General features: G+C 39.4%; 1 non-coding gene across 1 annotated transcript; it reads left to right on the top strand.

Annotated features, from left to right (window-relative positions):
* The first annotated feature begins 5,156 nt into the window (after positions 1 to 5,156).
* Positions 5,157 to 5,263, top strand: LOC142874660 (U6 spliceosomal RNA). The gene has a single exon (XR_012922316.1). It is a non-coding gene; the product is annotated as a U6 spliceosomal RNA (small nuclear RNA).
* The last annotated feature ends 14,197 nt before the right edge of the window (positions 5,264 to 19,460 follow it).

Here is a 19,460-nt window from a genome sequence, read left to right as displayed (position 1 = left end):
GATCACTTGAGCCCAGGAGTTCAAGACCAGATTGGGCAACACACCAAGATCCCATCTCTACAAAAGAATAAAAGAAAATTAGGTGGATATGGCGGTGTGCACTTATAGTCCCAGATACTTGGGAGGCTGAGCTGGAGCCCAGGAGTGCGAGGTTGTGATAGTGCTATTGCACTCCAGCCTGAATGACAGAGTGAGACCCTGTGTCTGAAAAAAAAAAAGAAAAGAAAAGAAAGAAAAAGAAAAAAAATGGTTTTAGGCTAACCATATTAACCAAATTGGTTCACCAATTTTCTCAACACAATAGTTTCTAATCAAATAATGTAATCTGAAGCAGAGTTGAATTGGGCACCATTTTAGGTGATTCTAAAATACTTTCGTTTGTGTACATTCAACAATCAAGGGAGTGAAGCCATAGCATCTTGTGTGCTCTTTCTATACGTTAGATTTAACCTTTTATACATTATATCTGGATTGTCAGATTTAGCCTTCATTTTGCCCTTAAGGTAGTTTTCAGTGCTCTAAATTTATTTCTAAGTCCAATTGTTCCTTTTTACATTAAATTTAATTTTTTGTATACTTTTTTTGTATTTCAGAATATTATGGGGTACAAACATTTTGGTTACATAAATTGCTTTTGTACCTTTTGAGTCAAAGTTATCAGTATGCCCATCCCCCAGATAGTGTGCATTGCACCCATTAGGTATGAATTTACTCATCCTCTCTTCCCCCAATTATTTCTAATTTGAGTGCAAGATAATAATCAGAAATTCCTGAAAGTGGCAGGGCACTGTGGCACACGTCTGTAGTCCCAGCTACTTGGGAGGCTGAGGCAGAAGGATCGTTTGAGTCCAGGAGTTTGAGGTTGCTATGAGCTCTGATGATACCACTGTACTCATGCCTGGCAACAGAGCAAGACCTTATGTCACCAAAAAAAAAAAAAAAAAAAAAAAAATCAAAAAAGGCAAAAAGAAGAAACTCCTGAAAGTTTGAAAAGTTGGTAAATAAAATAGTTCACAAAGAATTCATCTTCCAAAAGAATGACTCCCTCCCAGCTCTTCCCAATCAACACCCTCTACAAGACTCTTCTTCCTCCTTTTGTGAGAACAATAAATCTTTATTATAGTTTAGTCAATATGTAAACTATATTTACAGACTTTCAAATATTGTTGTCTACTGCTTGTATTATCTTGTTTTGATTGTTCAGTTAGCAATGTGAAAATTGGGTATGGTAGGTTGGGATGAAACATTTCATAATTTTTTCATTAAAATTAGTGAAAAATTTTTAATTTACTTTTTCTTTCATTTAGTAAGGTTTTCCAGAACTGAATAATGCTATCAAACATGGGATAAGTGAATTATTAAGTTAAATAAAGCAGCTTGCAACCTACAGGTGGCAAAAGATAGGCATTATATATATATGTGTATGTGTGTGTATATATATATATATACACACACATATATATATGTTCAGATAATGTATTGAAAAGATATATACCAAAATTGTCCCCAGTGATTGTGTTGTTAAATGATGCGTGATTTAATTTCTTAAATTATATCTGATTGCTTTTCCCTTTTCTGTCTTTCCTTCCTTTTTTCCTCTCTCTTTTATTTGTTTAAGAGGAAAGATATTTAGAGATATAAACTAAAATTTCCCCCCATAGGTTTTTTTTTTTTAATGAATACTTTTGTGTCAGTCTGATGCAGTATTAAATTCATCTTTATGCTACAAGAACCGGCTGACGTGGAGTAGACTGCAGGTGGAAGAAAGTCAGTTTTTAACTTTTCTGTTTTTGAAGTTGAGATCTGGCAAAGACAAACACTTTAGAAGACTACATGAGTGCTTAGAGCCAGCCCAACTGCATACAGACTGGATAATATCTGCCCGGACTTGGGAGGAGCAGAAGAGAATTAGAAGGAAAGTGAGAAGGTTATGGGTCTTGGATGGGCCAAATTCTGGGATTTAGAGGGAGGAGGAGAGTGATAGAATCCTCCAGTACCTTTGGGGATTTGAGAGCAGGAAAGGGATCCCTCTTGCAGAGGGATTTAACTCACAGGCAGAGACCCCTCAAAAAGATACTAGTTAGGATCTTGCCAGCTGCTGATTTAGGGCTCTTCACATTTGGATGATCATTGAGGGAGAGAGAAGCAGAAGGGCCAGGGAAAGGGAGAGAGCACCTCCTAGACTCTCACTACAACTCTCACTATCTCAACAATAGACTGGTAAAGTTCTGATCAGTATGAATTCTTTGATTATAATAATGTGTAGCATATTATTATCCCCAAATTACAATAATGACAACCCATATTACAACACACAGAACTTTCCTGGAATTTGCCAGGTGTCAGAATATGTTTACAGTTGCTCTCAAGCTACTTTACAAATAAACAAAAGTAACGGTTTTGAAAGCTTAGAGATTCATGAGGCTTCATTTCTATTAACACCTAATCTGAACAAAATATACCAATCTAGTTCCACATGAGGTTGAAATGTGGCTTCATTTCTAACCTGCCAAATAGCCTAATTTAAAAAATAGCATTGCACAAATAAAGTATCTCTTTATGCCTTCTGGTAATGAATTCCATCTCACTATTTACATCTATTTAAAAAAAATTACAGCTCAATAGTAAAAAAAATTTGCAAATATGCATTGACCTCATTTCTCCTGTGGTTTTGCTTCCATTTCTCTCTGAGTTTATCCTGTCAATTCAGCCCTTCACTCTGCACCTGGCTCTGCCCTTCCTGCTCCACTGAGAGTCCTCTTTTCCGCGTTGCCAGCATCCTCTGCACTGCAAACCAACACAGCCCTTCTCTGTCCTTACCTGACTTAATTAATCTTGTTGTTCTCCCTCTCCCAACTTTTGCCCACCAGCATTTTTTGTATTTTTCCTTTTCACTCTTAAACTTCCCAAGAGCTCTCCTTTTCCCTCTTTTCATTCCTTGCTTAAATCTGCATCTCTGGTCTAGCTTTTTCTCCTGAGCTCCAGATTTATATATCCAAGTGCTTACTGTGCATCTCCACCTGGATGTCCCATAGTCCTTCAAGCTCTGTCATGTCAAATGTGCCCAGAATAGAACTCATCCTCCCCCACAAGCATGTTTCTCCTGTGCTTTGGCCATCAGTGGCTGGTACTCCAGGTCATATTGCAACTGAGCTAGAGCCCTGGAGGTCCCTCTACTTGAACCTCCATCTGTATTAGTTTGCTCAGGCTGCTATGTCAAAATATCACAGATTGGATGGCTTGAAGAATAAAAATTTATTTTCTCACAGTTCTGGAAGCTGGGAAGCCCAAGATCAACATGCTGGTACATTCAGTGTCTGGTGGGGGCTGTCTTCCTAGCTTGCAGATGGCCAGCTTCTCCATATGTCCTTACATGGTGAGCAAAGAGAGAGAGTGAAAATATATTTTGTGATGTCTCTTTTATAAGAACACTAAACCTATTGGATCAGGGTCCCACTCTTATGGCCTCATTTAACCTTAATTTTTTCCTCAGGACTCTCATCTCTAAATATAGCCACATTGGGGTTAGGGCTTCAACATATGAATTCTGTGGGGTAACACATTTATTGCACATCAACACCCATCAGTCACCAAGGTCTTTACTTCTTCCTAATAGTTTTTGAAACACCCACTTCTCTCAGCTCCCCTGGTCATTAATTTAGTTCTGGATGCCCTCGTCTTTCACCTGATCTAGCCCATCAACCCTCATGAGCTTCTTCCTCCCAGTCCCTCCCTGTCCCATCTGGCCCCACGCTGCAGCTGGGTGCCCCCTCTCTAGTGCAATATGATCACATGACTTGTCTCTTAAATCCTTTCTTATGTCCCTCCTGTACTCTCAGATAAAGCCCAGACCTCTTCACATGGCTCATGATGACCTGGACCCTTCTTGCAACCCTAGTTTCATCTCTCATTATTCTCCGCTGTCTTACTCCATTTTATGTTGCTATAAAGGAATACGTGAGGCTGGGAAACTTATTAAAAATAAAAGTTTTATTTGGCTCACAATTTTGATGACTAGCAAGTTTGAGACTAGGCATCTGGATTTGGTGAACGCTTCAGGATGCTTCCACTCCAGGAAGAAGGGGAGGGGAAGCCGGCATGTGCAGAGATCATATAGTGAGAAAGGAAATGGTGGGGGGAGGGAGGGAGATGTCCTAAATCTCTTAGGAACTAAGAGAATGAGAACTCACCCCCCCCCAACTACCCCACGAAGAGCATTAATCTATGAGGGATCCACTCGCATGACCCAAATATTTCCCACTAGGCCCCACTCTCTCAACACTGTCACACTGGGGATTACACTTCAATGTAAGTTTGGAGGGGACAAACATCCAAACTATAGCACCCATCACCCACCTCACACTCAGTCTTCTAGGCTTAAAAATATCCAACTTCCCCAAGAGACTATAATTTCTTTCTGTCTCTTTCTCTCTCTGTCTTTCTCCCCCTCTTCTATCTCTCTTTCTCTCTCACAGGCCTTTAAGAACTTACCGTTCTTTCTGCTGGAGTAGCAGTTGTGTTCTACTTTTCCTTCTTCCCTCTTCTCCTTTCTTCTCTCCTCCTCAGCAACTCTAGAGTCTGGCTAATGTTTACTCATCCCTCAGGTCTCAGCAGTTAAACCACTTTCTCTGGAAAGCTTTTCCAACCCTCTGAGGCTGGGCTGGTATCCTTTCTCTGTAGGCTCCTTTACTTACCTGTCACTCATTCCTGTGTCCCTACAGTCTAGCAGAGCCTGGTACACAGCCAGATTTTACTAATCACACTTGTTAAAAATGGACTAATACATCTCACCCACCCTTCAGGTCTGTTACTCAGGCAGTAAACCATTGTGTTCTGGTGACAGTCTCTTCCTCTTCTTAAGGAAGAAGTAAACCACACCTACATTACAGCAATGTGCTATCTTAGAGGAGTTGGTGAGTGATATTGTAGGGCAGGTAGAGCTCTATGGGGCAGGTGGTAATGGCCATGGGTGCAGGGAGGTCAGGTCAGCCACTGTGTGGGAGGGAAGTTTGTCTTCATGTCCCCTCATTTGCTGCCAGGCCCTCATGACAGATCCCTGTCTCCATGTGAGTGAACGGCTGCGAACCTGAGTGATATTTAAAACATTCAACAGGTGCTATGGTTGTATGCATAAATAAGTGAATAAGAAAATGAGAGTGCTAGCTTTGGTGGCACATAGACCCAAACTGGAATGATACGGAGAAGATTAGAATGGCCCCTGCACAAGGATGACATACAAATTTGTGAAGTGTAAAACAAAAAGAAAGAAAGAAAGAAAGAAAAGAAAATGAGAAATTTCTTATTCTTGAACTAAACTAAACTTTATGTTATTAAACAAATGATATAAATTCTGGTGTATATTTTTCACCAAATTTTTCTAAAAATTTCCAAATTATTTGTTGATTTTAGAAAAAAATCCTGATTTTATGGTTGTCACTGACTAAATAATGCTCCTTCCTGAGCTGTGATTCCACACATCAAGGTCTTTCAAGGACTTTTCCTATTAGCAACAATGTACATGGAGACACCAACACCTCCCACATAGGACCTTGAGAGCCTACGTCCCAGCCCCACCAATAATGCCAGTGCCAAGGCACCTGCCCACCACTAACTCTGTTGTCCCAACCCAGACTCAATGTAGTCCAATGGGGCCAGCACTGCTGCCTCCACCACTACCTGGATTAGCTGAGCAGCCACCTGGGGCTGCCCTCTCCTGCACTACGAATATTCCAGACCCTTTCACCTACCTTTGTGGCCTGGAAGTGGGAAGGGCTTGAATGAGGTATCCCTGTTAGCCAGAGGAACTACCAACAGCCAGAGGCAGTAGATTTTAGTGGGGGAGGAGGGTTTGAGCACCATGGCATTGTTCTTCCCAAGAACATTGTTTCCTTTCAGTAGGAAATACCTAAGTACGGATTCCTGGGCCTGGAGTGGGGAGCCCTGGGTGGGATGTCCCAGTCTGCCTCACTGCCCTATATCCCTCTGCTTTTCTACATGTCCTCTGGATTACAGACAAACTGGAACATTCCTGTATGACATGCACCTCCTCCCCCCAACACTGGCTCTTGCGTCTCTCCTCGCACTTGGACTATTGTCTCTTTCTGAATTGCTCTCCTTTCTCTTCCCCTTATTTTACCTGCTGATTTTTATCCCTCCTTCAAGGCTTAGCTGACATGCCACCACCTCCTATGAATGAATTCCTGATCCCTCCAACCAGATTATAATCTTTCACTCACATTTAGTCCTTCTTTTATGACATCGACCCTTCTAGACCTTATATTTAAAAATTATAATTTGTATACTTATTTTATTTTATTTTGTTTCATTTCATTTTATTTTAGCATATTACAGGGATACAAATGTTTAGTTACATATATTGCCTTTGCCCCACCCGAGTCAGAGCTTCAAGCGTGTCCATCCCCCAGATGGTGCACACTGCACCCATTCTGTAGGTATATACCCCTCCCATCTGCCCAACACCGATGAATGTTATTACTACATGTGCATTTAAGTGTTGATCAGTTAAAATCAATTTGATGGTGAGTGCATGTGTTGCTTGTTTTCCCATTCTTGTGATACTTTGCTTAGAAGAATGGGTTCCAGATCTATCCAGAATAATACAAGAGGTGCTATATCACCATTGTTTTTTGTGGCTGAGTAGAACTCCATGGTCTACATATAGCACATTTTATCAATCCACTCATGTATTGATGGGCACTTGGGTTGTTTCCACATCTTTGCAATTGTGAATTGTGCTGCTATAAACATTCTAGTGCAAAGCATACTTATTTTTAAAAATACTCTCTCCATTTCCCTAAACTGATGATCCGAGATGGAAATATGTTTTGCATTTCTTTTTTGTCTCTTTTAGATATTATTCCAGAGGCTTTCACATAATAGATATATAATCCTTCTTGGGTGGGATTTGGAATTATTTTTGTGTGATATGTGAAAGTGTTTAACTAATGTGAAGAAATGTTTCCAGTTTCTGTAATTCTCTAAGACTCAAATTCCTCCTCTATTGAAATGTTGATGATAATGGTACATGTCTCATAAGGTTGTTGTATGGATTAAATGAGACTACATATTACTGAACACAAAGGCTGCCTTGCAGTAATGATCAGCATGTGGCAGTTGTTGTTATTATTACCGTGCTCCATAGTAAGATATTTCTAATAGAGATAAGTATGGAAAAGTCTGCCTCACAGATCTTCCTTCTTTCACTGGGGGTATTTGATTCTTATTTCACCCAAATTATATTTATGGAGGTTTACTATGTTCCAGGTCTGTTAGAGACTGAAAATCCTATGGTTAGACAAAATACCAGATAAGGTTCCTGCCTTCATAGAGCTCAGAGTCTAGAGTGGAGTTGGACATTTATCCAGCAATTATGCAAAAAGAGGTACAAAATTATGCAGGAGCTTTGTTTAATGAGCCTACACTCAGTGAGAAAAGTCAAGGAAGCCGGCCCTAAAGTGTTCGAATGTAGCTGGCCAACCATCTGGAGAAAGTAGTTTAAGGGCTAGCTTGTCCAGGCCTGGCACTAGGGTAAGGCAAGTGAGGGCACTCACCTCATGCACAAAATTTAAGAGGTCACAAAAAGAATTATTCATCAAGATAAATAATATTTTAATGCAATATTAAAAGTAATCAAAATTAATGCAAAAAATCCATGATGAACAAAATATCACCATTTTGAATAAAGACAGGATCAGTAACAATGCTGTGTTGAGTCATACTGAAGCCTTAGGCAAAAGGAAAAAAAAAATCAATGACTGAGACTTAGTTTTAGCCCTAGATTTGACTAGATAAGAATAACTTTAAAAGTCCCTTCCTACCCAGAAGTTTTGGAAAATGATGAACATTCACATGGAAACTTCTAATTCTATCCAGCAGAGGGCAGTGGCACCTAAGTAAACAGTTGGAAGCTCTTGCTCCGATCTTTATCAATCGCTGCCACCACCACCATCAAATTTTGGAGGGGAATACCTTAAGGGTTAAAAGTTTTTGCAGGGGAAATAGGGTGTGCTGTGGAAACTTTGTATGACTCTGGTGTTGGAGGACCAGCAAAGTCTTATAAGCTGCCTTACAACAAGCTTGCTTTCTAGCAGATATATTTTTGCTGATTTGATTTGAAATGTAGCCAGATCTACGAAGCCATGTGGTAATGAGCATTCTGCAATTTTTTTCTTTTTGGCCAATTTTTGGAGGCAGCAATCAGTAAATGGTTGATTTTTCTCTTCATTCTTGTCCTTCTTTCAATATTAAAATCTGAGACTTGGGAGGGAAGCTGGACACCAGGTAGAAAGGGACACCCACACGTTTGCGAGGTGGAGAAGCATTTGAAGCAAAAGAGGTTGGCTTGTTTGTTAACTCACTTATTCAATCATTCATTATTTCATTTGTTCAAGGATTTCACAGGCATTTGTTGTCTAGATATGACAGGCACTGTGGTGACACACATGGACACAAAGACTCACGCAAATCACAGTGCTCGTCTTTCATGAACAACTACTCCAGAATAGGAAACAGTGGCAGACAGAGATATTTATGATAATTACGCTAAGTTCGTGTGCAGAGGTACACGCCGAGTGTTCTGGAACTCGGCTAAACAGCAACTAACAAGTCTTCATCTGCTTTCTGTTAAGAATATTCTGGGTTGCTCTAAGATATGAGGTTTAGTACTTTGTTTTTATTTGGCTCTGACTTTGGCACAAAGACTACCTCTAGCTAAACTTCATGTGTTTCCCATGCTCTAGTTTAATGGTGACATCCATCAAATACATTCATTGATGACTGTCTGAGAAACAGGACAGAAATACCAGTCCCTAGAGGAGTCATCTAGGCACGCAGTTTGCAAACTCTGCCGTGGGTAACTCTAGGACAGTGTTTCTTCAGTGTGATCTGTATCACCGGCATCAAGTACTTTGGATTATACTTGTTAAAAATTCTAATTTCTTGGCCGGGTGCGGTGGCTCATGCTTGTAATCCTAGCACTCTGGGAGGCCGAGGCGGGTGGATTGTTCAAGATGAGGAGTTCGAAACCAGCCTGAGCAAGAGCGAGACCCTGTCTCTACCAAAAATAGAAAGAAATAAATTGGCCAACTAATATATATAGAAAAAATTAGCCAGGCATGGTGGCGCATGCCTGTAGTCCCAGTTACTCGGGAGGCTGAGGCAGAAGGATTGCTTGAGCCCAGGAGTTTGAGGTTGCTGTGAGCTAGGCTGACGCCACGGCACTCACTCTAGCCTGGACAACAAAGCAAGACTCTGTCTCAAAAAAAAAAATTCTAATTTCCTTCCTGGAGACTGTTCCAGGTGATTCTTATGCATACAGAAGAGCCCAGGGACTATTCCTCCTTGCCTCTGCTGGCTCATATATACCCTTCAATCAGAGCACCTCTTCTTCTAAAGTGTAAGTCTCATGAGGTTAGAGTTTTTTGTCTACTTTGTTCACTGCTGTATCTCCAGTACTTTGAAAAATGGTGCATGGTAAATATTGGTTGACTGAATAAATTAAGATGTTATAATGTATAAATTTTATTTCTAACTAAAAGTTCATTTTGATAAAGATTTCTAACACTATAAAACAAAAGTGCCTGGAACATGGTTTTGGATCATCCTCTGTTCTTGAGGAAGGAAAGCAAAGATAACTGAAAGAAAGCCCTTAGATTTCTGAGCCCCTAAATAATTATGCTGGGTATAGAACCTGATTGACTACATTTTTGAGGCCAAGCTCTCATTGCAATTGAATAATAATCTGTTAAGTGTAAGCGCCATCTTTGCATTTACTCCAGTTGAGATCGTAATTTACCAAATGTTCCATGTCAGTTACTGTTGAGCTTGATTTCCTGTCCAGCTGTCCTGACTTGGGGACCAAAGCTCTTAATGCTGGAGTGGGTGACATTCTTAATTCAAATTAAGACACAGCAGTAATGTGACTTGCTGTGGGTGTTTACATGAACAGTGACACAGCAACAGCTAGGCATTTCCACTTGGATCTTATACTCAGTTCAATGGCTTTTCCAATTTTTATCAGGGGACAGCCTTTGTTTTTGTGACCTATGTGTTCAATTCTGCAACTGGAAGTTAGCCATTTATTCATTTATTCACTTATCTGTTCTCCATGAATAAGTATCAATTGAGCATCTCCGTCTAGGAATGGTTTTATTCAGTTTTACAGATACAATTGGATAGCTTCTGTCTATTTATCGGAAGAATCTACTTGTTATTTTATAATGGTACTGTCAAATTTGTGTGTGTGTGTATTGCTAAAAAACAGTCCTTGGCTAGAAAAGGGGGTGGTCCCTTATTCCTGGTTCGATCTTCTCCATGGAGAGATCAACTTTTTTTCCCCTGCAGTTTATAGGCATAAGCTCTCTTTGTATGAGGTAGGGCCTGAAATTAAGAAGGGAATGGTAGAAAGGGAAGGGAGCAATGTGGAATAGCAACCATTAGCTTAGAGAGTGTCTTTAATTTTTGGAGATCTGCCCCAAAAGCAGTTGCTGAGACAAGAAATTAGGTGCAAGCAGTTCCTTTGGGAGGTGACCCCAGGAGGCATCGTGAAGCAGCAGGGAAAGGAGACAGGAAAGGGATCCTCTCCTTGGAGGTGGGGTGAAATGAGGCTCTGAAAATCACCCCAAATGATGAGGAGTTTAAGGTTCTCCACCAGCTCCCATTGTTCATTAGTTGAGGCTTGTCCTTGGAACACTCACTTTCTAGCACTTCCTATTGTGCCTTTCCTCCCTGTGTGGTCAGAGCATTCTCTCCAATAAATGATGCTGCAGGAAGTCTGGATAGTAAATGGGAACTGTGCAGGTGACCTCTGGGTAGGTGGAGGGAGGGGGCAAGGCTTTGAGACGGTACACGTATATGTGATGGTTAATTTTATGTGACAGCTACGGGGTTCTTGGAGGGCTAGCCAAACATTATTCTGGGTATTTCTGTGACAGTGTTTAGGGTGAGATTAACATTTAAATGATATTGAAGTAGGTGGATTTAAGTAAAGCAGATTGCTCTTCATTGTTTGCATAGGCTTTATCCAATCAGTTGAAAGCCTGAGTACAAAAAAATTGACCCTTCTCTGAGTAACAGAGAATTCTCCAGCCAACTGACTGCCTTCGGACTTCGCCTGCAGCATCGGCTGCTCCAGCCTGATGACCTCTGAGGTTACAGCCTCAGCTCTCCCTGTGTCTCCTGCTCTGCTGGCTCAGCTTGCAAATGTTGGATTTACCAGCCTCCATGATCATGGGAGCCAATTTATTTAAAATAAATCGTTCTCTCTCTCTTTTCTTTTTTTTTTTTTTTTTGAGACAGAGTCTCGCTTGTTGCCCAGGCTATAGTGAGTGCCGTGGCGTCAGCCTAGCTCACAGCAACCTCAAACTCCTGGGCTCAAGTAATCCTTCTGCCTCAGCCTCCTGAGTGGCTGGGACTACAGGCATATGCCACCATGCCTGGCTAATTTATATATATATATATTAGTTGGCCAATTAATTTCCTTCTATTTATAGTAGAGATGGGGTCTCGCTCTTGCTCAGGCTGGTTTCGAACTCTTGACCTCGAGCAATCCGCCCACCTCGGCCTCCCAGAGTGCTAGGATTACAGGCGTGAGCCACCGCGCCTGGCCCGTTCTCTCTCTTTATATATATATATATATATATATACATACACACATATGCATATATATATATACATAATACACACACATCTATCGCCTATTGGTTCTGTTTCTCTGGAGAACCGTGGCTAATCTAGTAAGCATGTGCTTGATTTTTTCTGGTTAGGAATAAGAGCAGTAATTACTTTTTTTTTTTTTGAGACAAAGTCTCACTCTGTTGCCTGGGCTAGAGTGCTATGGCATCAGCCTAGATCACAGCAATCTCAAACTCTTGGGCTCAAGTGATCCTACTGCCTCAGCCTCCTGAGTAGCTGGGACTACAGGCATTCGCCACCATGCCCGGCTAATTTTTTCTACATATTTTTAGTTGGCCAATTAATTTCTTTCTATTTTTTTTAGTAGAGATGTGGTGTCGCTCTTGCTCTGGCTGGTTTAGAACTCCTGACCTTGAGCGGTCCGCCTGCCTTGGCCTCCCAGAGTGCTAGGATTACAGGCGTGAGCCACCATGCCCAGCTGAGTAATTACTTTTTTTTGTTGTTTGTTTTTGTTTTTTTTTTTTTTAATTATTTTTTTTATTTTGGTATATTATGGGGGTACAGATTTTAAGGTTTCAATAAATGCCCATTTCCCCCCCTCCCCCCAAAAGTCTGAGTCTCCATCATGACCATCCCCCAGATGGTGCACATCTCACTCACTATGTATGTATATACCCGCCCCCCTCCCCCCTCCCACCTGCCCAATACCCTATTACTGTAGCACCTATGTGTCCACTTAGGTGCTACTCAGTTAATACCAGTTTGCTGGAGAATATATCTGGTGCTTGTTTTTCCATTCTTGGGATACTTCACTTAGTAGTATGGGTTCCAGCTCTAACCAGGAAAATATAAGGTGTGCTATATCACCATTGTTTCTTAGAGCTGAATAGTACTCCATGGTGTACATATACCACATTTTATTAATCCATTCTTTGATTGATGGGCACTTGGGCTGTTTCCACAGCCTTGCAATTATGAATTGTGCTGCTATAAACATTCGAATGCAGGTGTCTTTTTTGTAGAGTGTCACTGGATCATTTGGGTAGATGCCCAGCAATGGGATTGCTGGATCAAATGGTAGATTCACTTGTATCGCTTTAAGGTATCTCCATATTGCTTTCCACAGAGGTTGAACTAGTTTGCAGTCCCAAGTAATTACTTTTTGACAAAAAAAGCAATGTGCGTTGGTTTTACATGCTTAATTTTATTTATTTATTTATTTATTTCTATTTTTAGTAGAGATGGGGTCTCACTCTTGCTCAGGCTGGTCTTGAACCCCTGATCTCAAGTGATCCTCCCGCCTTAGCTTCCCAGAGTGCTAGGATTACAGGCGTGAGCCACCTCTCCCCATCTACATATTTTATTTTAATTATGGACTGATGTTCTGTTAATTTCCTGAAAGCCATAAAACATTTTACTTAAATATGTTTTAAAAGGTAACCCAAAGTGCAAACCCAAATAACTTTAAACTCTTAAAACCAAACACCACCATTGACAGAAGTATTTTCATTTCAGGAGCATTTTATTCTGCACAAGAGGGGTACATAATGGTATAAATCTGTGTTTTGTTTTTTGTCATTGTTGTTCTTTTTGGGATCCTGTGTATGTAGATTACAATTTTGTTTACAGTGGGTTTAGATCATAATTCATGCCATCCATAAAACACATTACTGTTGAAGGTGTTTTTGGCCCTTACCTGTTTATTGCTACCCAGAGTATACATAATTAGAATGAATTTATTTCCTAGGTGGGACTACGAGCCCACTCTTATCTCTGATTCTTTTGGTTCCTAAGTCCCTGAAAACAACTCTTAAGAATAACTCTGGATGCAGGTTGGCAAAATAAATGTATTCTTGTTTGCATAGTTTAAAATTTCTCTATTGCATGTAAGTGCAGTGTTTCGCTACATGTCAATATTGTGTTGGAGTCCCCTGAACATCTGAAAAGGCTAAGCCTGATAAGAAGTATTAAGTATTTTCTTATTTTCTACATTAAAAACTAATTTTCAGAGCAGCAATTTGTATGAAGCGAATAATCAGATTATTTCCTTTATCTCTAAGTGTTTCCCAGATGAAACAGCCTATATAATAGTATATTCTGCAGCTTGAGCTGGATGTACATCAAAACCATTAGCTTACTTTAAAAGCTCCACTAGGAAGATTAGAACTAGAGTCAAGATAAAATATACTCTTTGAAGCTGAATTCCAATAAAGTAAAGCCAAATATATAGGGGGAAAAGCATCTTTTGAGAAAATATTTATTGTCTATATTTAATATTCTTGGATTTCTGTTAGACAATTAAAAGCAGGGAATAAGTGATGGAATAAATTATTAATTAGGAGATGAAATTGGGAAGAGAATGTTTATTCTCCACTGTCCCTGTTTTGTTCCTGGCATCCTGTCTATTATTAGAATAACAATTACTGCTTGTAGTAATTAAGACCATGGGATATTCTGAGTAACCAGGGCACAAAAAAAAAAAAAAAAAAAAAAAAGACCATGGGATATAAGTGACAGGAACCCAGCCTTCAGCATGGTCCAACTATGGGAAAGGTGAAGCCAGAGAGAGGGATAAATGGGGCCAGGGATTTGAACACGGTCCAGACTCTTAGTCTTTCCCTTTGACTTCTCTCTGAGTGTCTACTTCATGCTTTTTTTCTTAGCACAGACTGGCTTGTGCCATATGGCAGAAGATATGACCACTGATAGTTACCAAGATTGACATTTTCAGTTTTACTTGCTGGGGAGAGTTTGACTTGATTGCATAGACTCAAGTTCTTATGAAACACACACATACACACACACACACACACATACACACACACACACACACACACACACCTCTCCCCAAATTGAAGGAGGTAGTCATTGATTTAGTGTGGGACCACTCAACCTAGGCCAGGGAGTGCACCTCCATCACTGAGTACCTACAGCATTCCAGGTAGGTGTTACCTGGGGCTTTATCTGATCATGGAACTCTTTCAAAATAAGCCTATTCCTTTTTTCCAGGTCAGACATAAAGAGGTTAAGTCACCCCAAATCAAATTGCTAATAAACGATGAACCTTAGATTTGAACTCCAAAGCCATTTGTGCTCTTTCCTGTGTACTATGCTGCTTCACTAAAAGTTTTTGTTTTTATTTACTTATTTTTTTTGATAACATGACATTTATAACACAATTTGGTCAGCAATATGCCTTTTCACCAGTTAGGTACCCTCAGCTTTCATCACATTCATTCTATCACCAAGCAGTGGAAAGAAATTCATTTAACAATTTTTTTCAACTTCTGCAAGCAGCAAAACACAAAAGCATTAAACTCAGATGAGTGTTACATATAATGACTAATTAGTCACGCCCAGCCTCAGTAACCAGTGATACCATGAAGTTGTGCTTTTTATGTTAGAATCTCAAGTACCCAATTCTTTCCCTCTGCAGTTCATTGTGCTTGACAATGTTGAACTTCACCTGAGCTCTGAAAACAGCAGTGGTTTTATGTTCTGGGAGACAGCTTGTCACAAAGAACCACCCTTCCTCTTGTGACTTAGCTAAGACCTGCTGTCGCTCTTGGCTCTTTCTCACGACTCCATAAACTCAGGGATGATTCCTTGTTTACATGGGACAATGCCAAATGCAGACTTTCCAATGTCCCATGCTTTGTCTTAAGAATCATTAGCTTAATGTTTGTCCTCCTGAAACTAGCTAGACACAGAGATAAACATTTCCTTTTAAGCTGATTGACTGAGACTCCTCCTGATTGCAAAATCAATCCTGACTGTAAGCACCCTCACCTACAACTTGTCCACACCTATCTGTAAAAGTATAAGACAAAGCCACCTTGCTGGGACACTCTGATCCTTGACTCTATGGTGCTCCCTCATTGCCATAGCCTGAACAAAATTAATTTCCTTACTAGTTCAGTTCTTGTCTTTGAAGAGCCAAATCAGGACTAATAGACACATTTCTGTCTCTCCTGGCCCACGAGTGCATGTATGTGCACACATGTACACCTGTGTGTGAGTCAATATACTAAAAGAATATTGGAAGTTATACTAAATATGAGTAGCATACCTCAAATTTGGCAACAGAAAACTCCTATGCTCATTGTATATTGGTGGTACCATCATAGACTCAGAAGCATACTGAAAGTTCTGTAGATGAAAGAAATCTCACCACTTGCTATTGCCATTTAAGATTTATGCTGAGGACAAAGATAATATTTTATGTCCAGGTTCATTTAGATTTTCTTTCATTTTTGGAGGTTTTATGTAATGTCTGTAATTAATGCGCTCCATGTATTGCTCCCATCACCTGTCCTAGTTGGAACCTGTTTATAACCAGAGCACCATGAGGCCAAATCTCCATTAAGTGCAAGTTCAAAGAAGATGCAGTCTGACAAAAAAGTGATTGCAAGCAAATCACAATGGAGGTTCTCACCCCCGTAATATTCTGAAATAAAAAAAATGTAGGTTCTCAAAGAACATCAAGAAAAATCTTCTTAAAACCTATTCTTTTTTCCCTATCCATCTGTTAGTCACCCTAAAACTTTTCATTTGACAACTATTTTTTTCTCCACCTCTACACACTCAAGGAACAAGTAATGTGTAAATATATGCAGTATTCTCCCTCTTCCATCCTCTACAGAAAGTTCTGTCCTTGCTTTCTTCATTTCTGGGTTTTGGGGATATAGAATCAAGGTGAATAAGAATAAAAAAAAAAAAAAACAACAGGATAGGACCGAGGTTTACTGATGGAGGAAAAAAGAACAGTGAGTAAAGGAAAGCAGATGTGTGTGTGAATAAATAAATAATAGAAAATCACAACCTCTATGTGACTCAGTTATCTTAACACAACAGTAAATTCCCAGGAACTATCTGAAATAGATGAATGGCTTCCAATGGTTTTTTTCTTTTTAAAGCAGTGAAACAATTTTTTAAAAAAGAAATCTTAAGTGAAAATTTAATAAACAAAATAAAACTGAAGTTTGGGCAAGGAGCCTGAATATCTGTGTACTCTGCCTCTCCCCTGGAGGAGACAGTTTGAAAACCAGTTAGAAATTCCAGCTCAATGAGAGTATATGCTATTAATTTTTAAAATTAAGAAATAAATTATCATTGATTTTTTTCTTAATATAAAGGCAATATATGTTTATTTGGGGAAAATCAAAAATATAAATAATTACAGAATGTCTCAAAATTTTAGCACCCCAAAATAAACTTGGTTAATAATACTGTTAGCATTTTCCTGTACCCTTACTGATTTTTACTTTTTTTTTTTTTTGAGTCAGAGTCTCACTCTGTTGCCCGGACTAGAGTGCCGTGGCGTCAGCCTCGCTCACAGCAACCTCAAATTCTTGGGCTCAAGCAATCCTTCTGCCTCAGCCTCCAGAGTAGCTGGGACTATAGGCATGAGCCACCATGCCTGGCTAATTTTTTCTATATATTTTTAGTTGGCCAATTCATTTTTCTTCTATTTTTAGTAGAGACAGAGTCTCGCTCTTGCTCAGGCTGGTTTTGAACTCCTGACGTTGAGCGATCCACCTGCCTCGGCCTCCCAGAGTGCCCTCACTGATTTTTAAATATGCCAGTGTTTTAATTTGGTAATGCCATATATTTTTGTTTCTGGTCCAGAGAAAGAATCACATAGCGCCACTAAAGTCTCAAAAGTGATCTTATGTACTGTCATAGGCACATTCAACTGCAATCTCCAGGTCATTGAAAAATTGACTTCCTTTTGAGATTTTATTTTTCCTTAGAGTTTCCTGTTGTCTCTGCCATGTCAAAGGTAATGATCTTTCTCCTCATTTCTTCCACCTGAGTAAATTGCCTGGCTCCACTGGATTTGATTCATAAGTACCGAAACAAATGAACAGCCCAAATGGTCTAATTACATCATGCTGCCTTCCACTTCCCCTGTCAGAAAGGGGACTTGCTGTCCACTCTCCACTGTCCAAGTCAGGGGGTGCCTTAGCAGCAGGAACTAAATGACACCATGGGATTGTGGGGGGTCTCCACAATCTTATAAGGTGCCATTGTCACTCTGAATGAATCGAAAGCTTATTTATGTATTTATCTTGACCTATGGATTCTGTGTAGTCAATATATTAAGTAAGCCCAGGACACCAGTAAAATGGGGCTGAAACTGGGGTTTGAAATTAATCGTGAAATTGACTTATCCTTGTTACGCATGACTCCCCTTTGCTCAGATAACAGAGAATTATACTCTTTTCCTAAGGAAAGACCAGTTCTGGTTTGGGGGAGATAAGAGTGTTAAAGAAGAAAGGACGTGGAATTTCTCAGCCACACTCTGTCCCCACTTCTACTTCAAGCAGTCAGGGCAGAGTGAGTCCACTGTCTGTCATAGGAAAGTCAAGCTTCAAATAGCTCACTTGACTTTAAAAAGTACAAAACGTGATCGGCTTTATGTTTTGAACTCTTGACCCGTGATCATTATCAGGTAAAAACCCTATCAATTGCCGTAACTGTGATTGCATTGCTTTAGTATTATCTAGAAAATCATGCACATTAATAATAGAGCTTTTTATCTCTGTTGAAGAAACAATTACTCCTAAAAATTTATCATACTGTGAAAGTAGATGATTTTTTTTTGTTTCCTTTTTTGTGTCAAATCCCAGCATTGAAGTACTTTTTAAAAATTGTTTTTGGGAGAAACACATTAAATTTCTTCGACAACAAGATCTTATAGTGCAGGAGTAATTTCACATTATAGAAATGCAAATAATCTTTCTTTCAGGATTAATGTGTGTATTTCTTGACTGGTGATCAGCCTTTTTTATCTGGCAGGGTGTGATAAGCTCAGTTTGTCTACTTATATGTTTTGTTTTACAAAGCTTTATAGTTCCTATGCTGTTTGATTTTGCCTATGGCTGATAATAGCTTAAAATAATTATTTTAATATCTGAAATTGATAAGAACAATCTAAAGAGAAACACAGCCTTGTTTGCAGTATATCTTCACTTAGAAGGCAATGGTAGTAATAAGATTGAACTCATATATGACTCAATCCTATTGCCTACTCCATCTTTCCAGTGAAATTCTATCTTTTTCAACATTGTACAAAAGAACACTGTACATTTTTAGGTTGTACTTGCCTTTGTATCTTTGGTGGTAATATATTTGTTGAACAGACAGCAACTATCTTTGTGGAAGACCACCATGCTAAGGTAATATTTTCAGTGTCTGGTTATAAAATGGATTTCTGATTGTTCTATCATTTCCAAGGTCACATGTGTGCTTCTTTTTTCTGATATATAAAAGTTCTTGATAAAAAAGATCACTTTCTTAAAGAAGAAAATACAATTCCTTTTTTTCTTTCCAGCTCATTTTTCCTATAGATTTTTTTCAGCACCTTTCCCCCTCAACATTATTTCTTTTCTTTGAAAACCATCCTAAACCATCTGAATATATTTTGGGGTCTTTTATCAGTGGTATTTTGTTCCATGAGAAATAATAATCATAAATGTGATCATAAAACATCATAGTTTACTTGATTTTATGGTTGAGTATAACTTAATACCAACTATATGTTGAGAGTAAATATCTTTAATGGTTGAGATCTTTTTTAAAAAATTGATGTGAAATTCACATAACATAAAATTAGCCAATTTAAGGTGAGCAATTTAGTGCATTCAGTATATTCACAATGTTGTGCAACCATCACCTCTGCTTAGTTCCAAAATATTTTCATCACCCTAAAGGGAAACTCCTATCTGTTAAGTGGTTACTTTCCATTGCCTCCTCCTCCCTGCCCCTGGCACCCACCAATCTGCATTCTGTCTCTATGGATTTAC

This window comes from Microcebus murinus, chromosome 12, assembly GCF_040939455.1.
Source record: "Microcebus murinus isolate Inina chromosome 12, M.murinus_Inina_mat1.0, whole genome shotgun sequence".
NCBI lineage: Eukaryota > Metazoa > Chordata > Mammalia > Primates > Cheirogaleidae > Microcebus > Microcebus murinus.
Note: the sequence above shows the minus strand (reverse complement) of the source record. Positions and strands in the feature narration are given on the sequence as shown.